General features: G+C 45.0%; 1 long non-coding RNA gene across 2 annotated transcripts in view; it reads right to left on the bottom strand.

Annotated features, from left to right (window-relative positions):
* Nucleotides 1-3,403: 3,403 nt before the first annotated feature.
* Nucleotides 3,404-8,330, bottom strand: part of LOC116084952 — a 30,481-nt gene continuing 25,554 nt past the window's right edge. Inside the window, exons 2-4 of one of the 2 annotated variants that reach the window (XR_004116329.1) lie at nucleotides 7,670-7,804; nucleotides 4,465-4,601; nucleotides 3,404-3,517 (exon numbers count right to left, since the gene is read on the bottom strand). This is a non-coding gene — a long non-coding RNA (uncharacterized LOC116084952). The remainder of the gene's footprint in view (nucleotides 3,518-4,464; nucleotides 4,602-7,669; nucleotides 7,805-8,330) is intronic. The other variant, XR_004116328.1, reaches the window with a different exon arrangement.

Raw genomic sequence — 8,330 nt, 5'->3', positions numbered from 1 at the left:
CACCGATACTTGGAGCAACTAAGGATGTAGTGCAAGGACTCAGGGCTGGGTGAAGAGGATTAATTCCAGTACAGATCTTCTGAGTGCTTAACCTAACTTCAGCACCATGGAAAGTTCCACAGAGGTCTTTCCTAGATAGCTTTAAAATAAACTTGACACAGCTGAGAGTCATTTGAGAAGAGAATCTCAACTTAGGAATTACCTAGATCAGACTGGCCGGACTGTAAGAGGTTGTCTTGACTGTTATTTGATGTAGGAGGGTCCATCTCCTTGTGGTTTACACCATTCGTGGGTAGGTGGATGTGGGCTCTAGAAGAAAGCTAGCTAAGCAGGAGCTGGTCAGTGGGCCAGTAAGCAGCATCCTCTAGTGTCTGCTATACTTTCTTGGTTATGAAGTGAGTTCCTTGGTCAGAGGTAATGCTATGTGAAATAGCAAGCATGACTCTCTTCAACTTCCTGTTTGAATTCCTACCCTGGCTTCCTTCAATGATGGCTGACAATCTGTTTAAATGAATCCATTCTTCTCCAGGTTGCTTTTCATTATAGTGCTTGCCACAGCAACAGAATGAGAGTAGATCTAGCATCATGAATGGGCCACCGCTCCATTGTCTCACCATGAGACTATTGAAAAGACTCAGAAGAGATGATGAGCAGATCGGGCTTCTAACTTGCTCTAGGCAGTCTAAATTATATCAATAAATGACTCCTGTGCAAGCCACATGCAACTCATTTAGATGCTTCAGTTCATGGTGAGTTTGCTCCACGGCTGAGCCTGAGATGAGGCAAGGCATCATGAGCATGTATTAGAGCGAAGCTTCTCCCCTTACAGCAGGCAGCACCTTACAGGAAGCAGAGACACAGGATGATTGACAGAACAGGATGGGGCCAGGATGCACACATTTGCCCTGGCATCCTACCTAGCCACTTTCCAACTATGTCCTTCAAAACAATATGTGGCCCTCCTGGCACTTGAGTCCACAAATCAAAAACAGGAAATTAAGTCTTCCCTCTGTGAGCCTCAGTTTCCTCAATTGGGAATATACAGTGGCAAAGAGCTTCCTGCTTTCACAACAGTCCCAACTTCAGTTCCTAGCCACACAGGTCAAATAGTTTCAAACTCCTTAACTCTAGCCTCTAAGGATCCAGAGGCCTCTTCTAGCTTCTGAAGGCACTCACACACTACACCTGAAGCAAACACACACATACACACACACACACACACACACACACACACACTCACTCACTCACACACTACACCTGAGGCAAACACACACACACACAAAGAGAGAGAGAGAAAGAGAGAGAGAGAGAGAGAACACAAAAATAAGATAAATTAAAAATTTAAAGTCTTTTTAGATGAATGCAAATGATAATAGCCACTTAGAGAGAGCCAGTGTGAGCCTTTAGAAAGGCACAAGAGAGCATGGGGGGCTGGGTGCACTTTTTCTCTTGTTATAGTTGATTGGGTTTTGTTGATGTTTTTCCCAAAGGATTTAGTTTGGCTCATAGTTCAGAGGGACACATGTATTGTGTCTAGGCTATTCTGTTTTGTTTTCTGGTTGGAGCAGGGTCTCATGAAACTCGTATCGACCTGTGTAGATAGGAATTCAACATGTGTCCAAGAATGGCTCAGAACTTGTGACCCTCCTGCCTCCAGCTCCTTCATTCTGGGATTACAAGACTGAATTAGCAAGCCCTGTATACAGTGTTAGGCAAAAACCCAGAGCTTTGTTCAAATTAGGCAATTACTTTACCAACTGAGCCCTAGCACAGCCCCTTGTGCAATGTTTTCCCACGGGAGATTTGCACAGCAGGGAAGGCCAGACTTTAGCTCTGGAGCAATTTTCCCTTTGCCCTGCCTTCTCTATATGTGCCTGCAAGGCCAAGGCAGATGAAAGCATCCCCAAGACCTGTCTTTATATGAAGATGTGCCATCTGACTTCTCGGGCTTGCCTGCGGGAGCAATCCAGAGACTTCAAATAATTGTCTTGATAGAACCAATTCAGAGAAAGTGCATTACAGGAGGCAAGAAAATTGCCTAATCCTGCTCCTGAGTCTTCAATTTGCAGAAACTCAGAATCAAAATAATGAGAAAATAAGAATTGGGTGCCTTCCAAGGCTAGTTCCCTAGAGAATGCTTGGCTGTCTTTCACTCCCCCAGGGAAGGTTCTACCCGTTAGGGTTAAGAAGTCCTTCAGGCCACCTGGGAGCGTCCATAGGATCAGAGAAGAATGAAGTGATAGGAACATACATGTGGTAGAACACAGAGATCTGGGAGCCCAAGAGGCTGAGAGGTCCAGCTCAGTCCCCACTGTGCAATTCCAGCAATACTCTCCATCATCTTCAGGAAAATGTAACTGTGCTGAGGTCACTGTGGTCCAGTGCAGTGTGTGCCCACTGGGGAGGGTTCAGTAGTTACCAACAAAGCTAGTTGTTAAACACAGGCACCTAAGTCTACAGTCCAGTTCTGTTTTTATTAGTTGCTATCTCATTGGGACAAAGGAGTAATAGTGCCTGACGATGAGACCATTGAAGCTTCAGTGAGAAAAATGACTATAGGCATTACAGCACACTACCCAACCCCTGCACGTAGCCTGTGGTCACTGTCAATCATTGAATTCAGTCTTCAAATGCTTGCGGTCCCCAACTTATGGCAGTTCTGCTTTATGATGACATGAAATCAATATGAATTCAGCAGAAACAGTATTTTGAATCTTGAATTTTGTATTTTCTTGGTTGCTTACAAAAAGATGCAATACAGTCCTCTCTCATGATGGTTGACAGTGGCAGCAAGCCACAGTACCTGGACAGCTTGGAACTCAGAGAGGAGCATCTGACACCACAGAGTACTGGGTAGCTCAGTTGTGATACCCAGGACGATAGGTATATATAATGCATTTCCTACTTGTGAGAGTTTCAAGTTACCATGAATTTATTGCAGTATGGCCCCCATTGTGCATATGTTGGAAGTGCTTATACCCTTAATAAGTGGGTAAGCACAGTGATTTTAGGGTCAGCTCTGCTCAGGTTTGGCCCTATGCATCACTACTTCGTAGCTGACTATAAAACCTAGGACAGACTTTTCTCTGGCTGTACTTTCATTTTCCTCAGCGACAGAAAGTTTCTGAGAGACTCTACTGAGATACTTTGTGAAACTCCCCATGCCTTGACCACACTAGGTGGGCCTATTGTTGACAGAGAGGTTTCCCTAGGCAATTTTCTCTTCCTAAGAGAGGCCTGATTGACACTGTGGTGCCTCCCAGAGGGGACAACAGAGACAGAAGCTGAAGCCCTCACATAGAAGGCATAGCACAATGCACATCAACCTATGTCCTTGAGCACACCAAAGTCTTGTAAGAACCGTTGTGACAGTGCTTTCCCCTTAGGGAATCCACACACTGAATGACTAACAAAACAAGTTTATTTTTGTTCTGAAGGTTGGAAGTCCACAACTGAGGACTCACTCCTTGGCTTGCAGGTAAACACCTTCTTGCTATGGCTTCATACATTCTTTGATCTGAAAGACATCGGAAATATTTCCACTTACACACTCACAAGAGCTTCCAAGTTCACTTGGTGCTGTCCCACTGGAGCTACTGCAGGCTTCCTTGATTACACTCACTGCGGTAAAGCTCATTCCCTCCATGGATATAAAATCTGTCTCGCCACAGCCCACTGAAGAACTGCAGCGCTTAACTAGGGAGCTGTCCAGCGTAACACTCCACTAAGTAGTGGTCATACTGTGGTTGTTATGGTTTGGATCGCAACCATGTGGGGCCATGTCATCAGACAGGCATAAGAACAGTAAGGCTGAATGAGCTCAAACCCCAGAAATCTCAGAATTGAGAAAGGCAGGAATGGAGCCATTCCCTACCTGCCTCTACCTGCTCTAGATCTCGTAACCATGACACCACACCTGAAGATTATGGGAATGTAGCATAAACACATAGAGTTCTCCATGCTAATGAGGTGTCTAGACAGCACCCAAGCATTCAGCCAATGACCTTGCCTACTTGGGCATTCCTTCCTGCAAAACGTATTTAATCTCTGGTTCACCTCGAATAAAGTGTATGCATTTATATCCACCCTCAAATAAACCAGTATGAACAAGCAAGAATGGGTGCAGAGAAGGCCTTAAACAGCAGCACCTAAAATCCCGGGAAGGCCATCTATCTCTCTTCCAGCCCCTCTGTATTCTCCTGGCACTCCCTCAAAATCAGACCAGTTCTACCCTTCCAGGACTCTGCCTTTCCCCTCTCTCCCTGGCTCACAGATGCTTAGAGAGAAAGGTACTAAGGACACCCTGTTCCTGGCTCTCTCTCTTGTTGCTCAGATTCCCATAAAGGAGGCCAGAAACCACTGTGGACTCTCCATTTTGGACTATGAACTGCCTTCCCCAGTTATGTGTCGCAGGGTGGTGCTTTAAGCTCCCACAGCATAGAAACAGGGCATGGTACCACCTACCTGCTCCACACACGCCCTGGAAAGCTCAGATGTTGTCTTCAATGCAGCAGAGTTCAGACCTTTGGGATGTAATTGGGTCTTGGTGGCTGTGATCTTGTCCATGGATTCATCCATTTCTGGATGCATAGCTTAATAGGCTATGAAGAAATAACAGAAATCAGGGGTTGTGGACCATTTGGAGGAAGTATGTCAGTGGGTCTGTCCTTGAAGGGTATATTTCATTTTCAGGATTCTCTATCCCTCCCTCTCATCAGCATCTCTCCTTCTTTCCCAGCCACCAGAAGGAGAGAAGCTCTGCTCCACCTCACCCTCTGCACCATGATTCTCGCCTCACAAGGCCAGAAACAGTAGAACAGAGTCACGGTGGACTGAAGCCACTTAAACTGTGAGCCAAAGTCTTTCCTCCTCAAGCCAACTATCTCAGGCATTTTGTTACAGAAACAGAAAGCTGATCAGCACAGTCACCTGTCAGGAAGGTGTGGCTCAAGTAAGATTTTACTAACTTGTCCATGAAGCCCTCCATATGAAAAAGATCAATTGCTCAGGAGCCAGAGTCACCACCCAGGGATGATTCTTGCATGGTGTTGTGTGTGGGGAGGGGGTGGAGCATGACTTTGATAATCTTAATCTTCACATCTCTAAAATGGAACAGCCCTTGCAAGACAAGAATACAGATTAAGTGAGCCATGGAGGGAGGAATGGGTAATTACACATGTTCTTCTTCTCTCCTCTCCATCTTTATCCCAGCGAGCCTCTTCTGTGCTCTTACCATGCACAGATTTCTTCAGTAATTCAATCATTTTTCTACCTTTTGCTTCTGGGTGCTGCTTCAGCATTCCACCACTCATTTGCTCCTAACCACTCTAATCTCGCTATCATAGGTAGCCTGAGCTAAGGTTTGAATTATTTAAAATGAGAACAAGCAGTGAATGTCAGCATCACAGGGGTTGGAGGATTTGTTTTTTATCATGTAACAAGGACCGACATTTTAAATAAAGCTAAGAATCATTTTTAAAATTCCATCAACAGAGATATGAAAATTGATTTAGTGTCCAATTAAAACCCCATATGTTCACAATCCTATCACTGACAGGGAAGTTTTACAGATGTGCATTAAATGCATAATTCATGGGAAAGTGGTCTGATTTATTTATGTTTGTCTGTGAAGATGAGCTACCTTAAGTGAATATTTTGTGGCCTTGAAAAATAAGTAAATGAAATGTTCATAATTAAAGGGCTATTGGTAGCTGAACATAATACGATCCAAGGTAGTCTGTGCAGGAGGCTTGTGAGCAATGGACTTTGCTGCACCCAAAGGTTCTGAGTATAAAACTAGATGCTTCTTGGATTCACAGAAAGCTGCTGAATGCAATTACCTTCTCAAGAACCCTGAGAAATAACTTTAGAACGCAAGGCTTACACAAGCCATGCTGGGTGGTTAGGTCTGCCCAATAAGGACAATAGCTGTGCTTAGACTTCATTATGGCAAGTGGGGTGGCACAGGAAGGTGTCTTAGCACAAGCATCAAACAAGAGTTCTAGGTATTGGAAAGCTGGAAATGCCAAGGGCTCGGGCCCTACATCCCCCGTTACAACATACAGGCAAGTTCTAGACTTGAAACCAGTTCTGAGCCTTCCTAGGTGTCTGTTTCCTCATCTGACCAATAGAATCATAACAGAACTTGCCTTAATCAGTTACTAGAAGGTAAGAACGATAGACAAAGGCTGATGTGGTAGCCCCACTGCCAAAGTCTTTGCTTTGCAAACATGAAGACCTGTGTTCAATCATCACAACCCATGTGGAAAGCTGGGCATAGTGTTAGGAGCTTGTAATCCTACTGTGAAAAGCTGGGCATAGTGTTAGGAGCTTGTAATCCTACTGTTAGGGAGGCAGAGACAGGCAGATCCATGGGGCTCACTGGCCAGCCAGCCAAGCAGAAAGTAGATGGCATTCCTGAGATGAGACACCACCCAGTCATGTGTCTTTGAAGGATAGACCTTTGGGAGGCCCAAAGTTCCTGAATGGGTGGAGCCTAGATGACTACTAGACTCCCAGGAGACCAACTGACGCTGTGGAGCCTCCATACCGAGAATGTCAATGGATGATTTCAGAATCTGAGGCAAGCAAATGTTGTGGAGTAATGGAAACTCTCTTGAAAACCCCTACCCACTCCCCAGGGTTTATATAGGCTGTGAATAAATAGAGGTGCTATTTTATGGAATATCATCTAAGAAGGTTATTTCACTGAATATCATCTATAAGAATTGTTTCACCCCACCCCCAAAAGGGAGCTGGAACCCTGAAAACTGTTTTGGAGAAGGAGAGGCCAAGGCCCAGGAATCCCTGACCAGCCAAGCTTTGTTCCTTTCCTTCTGGCCCCCTTGCAATGGTGCCTGAATGTCCTTAGGCAGAAGCATATACATATGTCCTTCCTTCCATGCAAAGAACTACAGAATTCCTCCACAGCCTCCTCATGGCAATGGATTAAATCCATGACAAAATAAATCCTTCCTGCCCTGTGTTGTTTCTGCTATACTTTATCACAGTGATATGTAAGTAACCCACCAACTAAATGAACAATGCAGCCTGAAATAGAACCTGTGCACAAATCTTTCTTTGGAAGATCCCAGCTTGTGCCAGAGAGAAATCAAGAAAGAACATGGGAAAAGAAGAAATCCAACCCAGGGGTGTGGCCCAGCTCTGCTTCTGCCCTCAGGGTATTCAGGCACCATTGCAAGTCAGCTGAAATGAAAGGACAAAGCTTGACTGGGCAGTGGGTTTGCTGGACGTCGGCCTGGCCTTCTTCTTGATGGTTTGCAGTGTTACAACCCCTTTATTGTGGAGGAGGACCAGAGACAAAGCTCTTCTAGGTTATATTCAGTGAAACAGATCTCTCAGACAGTATTTTGTGAAACAGCAGCTCTCTTTATTCTGCAGTAACAGGGCTTTATAAACCTTGAGTGGTGGGTAGAGCTTTTCCAGAAGAAGGGACATTATTAGCTGGAACTTTGGTACTGGGAAAGATTCATTTGCATAAAGAGGGATTCCAGGTGTTTAAACCTATAATTTGGCCAAGAGGCTATGTGCCTTCTCCTAGAAATATGGAGTTGGGGTCCTCAGGTTATACGGCAGGAGAAGTAATCCTGACTCCTGCCAGGTCTCAAGATGAGATTTTCAGGGTTTCAGAAGCTTTTTGACCTCATACCTTGTTCCAGGCCTGTTCTCTCCAGTCGTACTTGTCCCACACAGGGGTGGCACGCATGCATAGATAGCCAGAGATGAGTGAGGCTCCATTCACAAAGAACATCTAAACTTCCAGACACAGATAGAAATGTTCCGCCTGTGGTAAAGAAAGCCAAGCTTCATCCACCAACTCCTGCCCTTCACAATGTGAGCTCTGATTCTGGAGCACTAAGTGTCTGATGTATTTGCCTGTCCAAAGCACAGGCTAAGGATGCTTAGTGTCCAGAGGACCACCCAACCACTGTCTGGAAACCAAACAGGCATGGCAGCTGAGAGGACATCGCTGTGTTGCAATAGGCTAAGGACAAGGACCTGAGGTATTATCTATTGATTATGTAGCAGTTTAGTACAGGAAAGCCCCCAAGCACATATAAGAACACTGGTCACTGTCTCTCCATCACTGTAAAACATGAGCTGTAAAGAATCCTGTAAAAGTAACTTTTTTTATTAGATATTTTCTTTAGTTACATGTAAATTTCTCCATTCCCAGTTTCCCCTCCAAAAAACAAACAAACAAACAAAAACAACAAAAACAAACCCTTGTTGCCTCCCCCTTCCCCATGCCTGTCACCCCACCCTCTCCCACTTATTGGCCCTGGCATTCCCTTACACTGGGGCACAGA

The sequence above is a fragment of the Mastomys coucha genome, unplaced genomic scaffold (assembly GCF_008632895.1).
Source record: "Mastomys coucha isolate ucsf_1 unplaced genomic scaffold, UCSF_Mcou_1 pScaffold12, whole genome shotgun sequence".
In the NCBI taxonomy this organism is placed as follows: domain Eukaryota; kingdom Metazoa; phylum Chordata; class Mammalia; order Rodentia; family Muridae; genus Mastomys; species Mastomys coucha.
The sequence above is the reverse complement of the archived record's forward strand: the minus strand, read 5'-3'. Positions and strand labels throughout refer to the sequence as shown.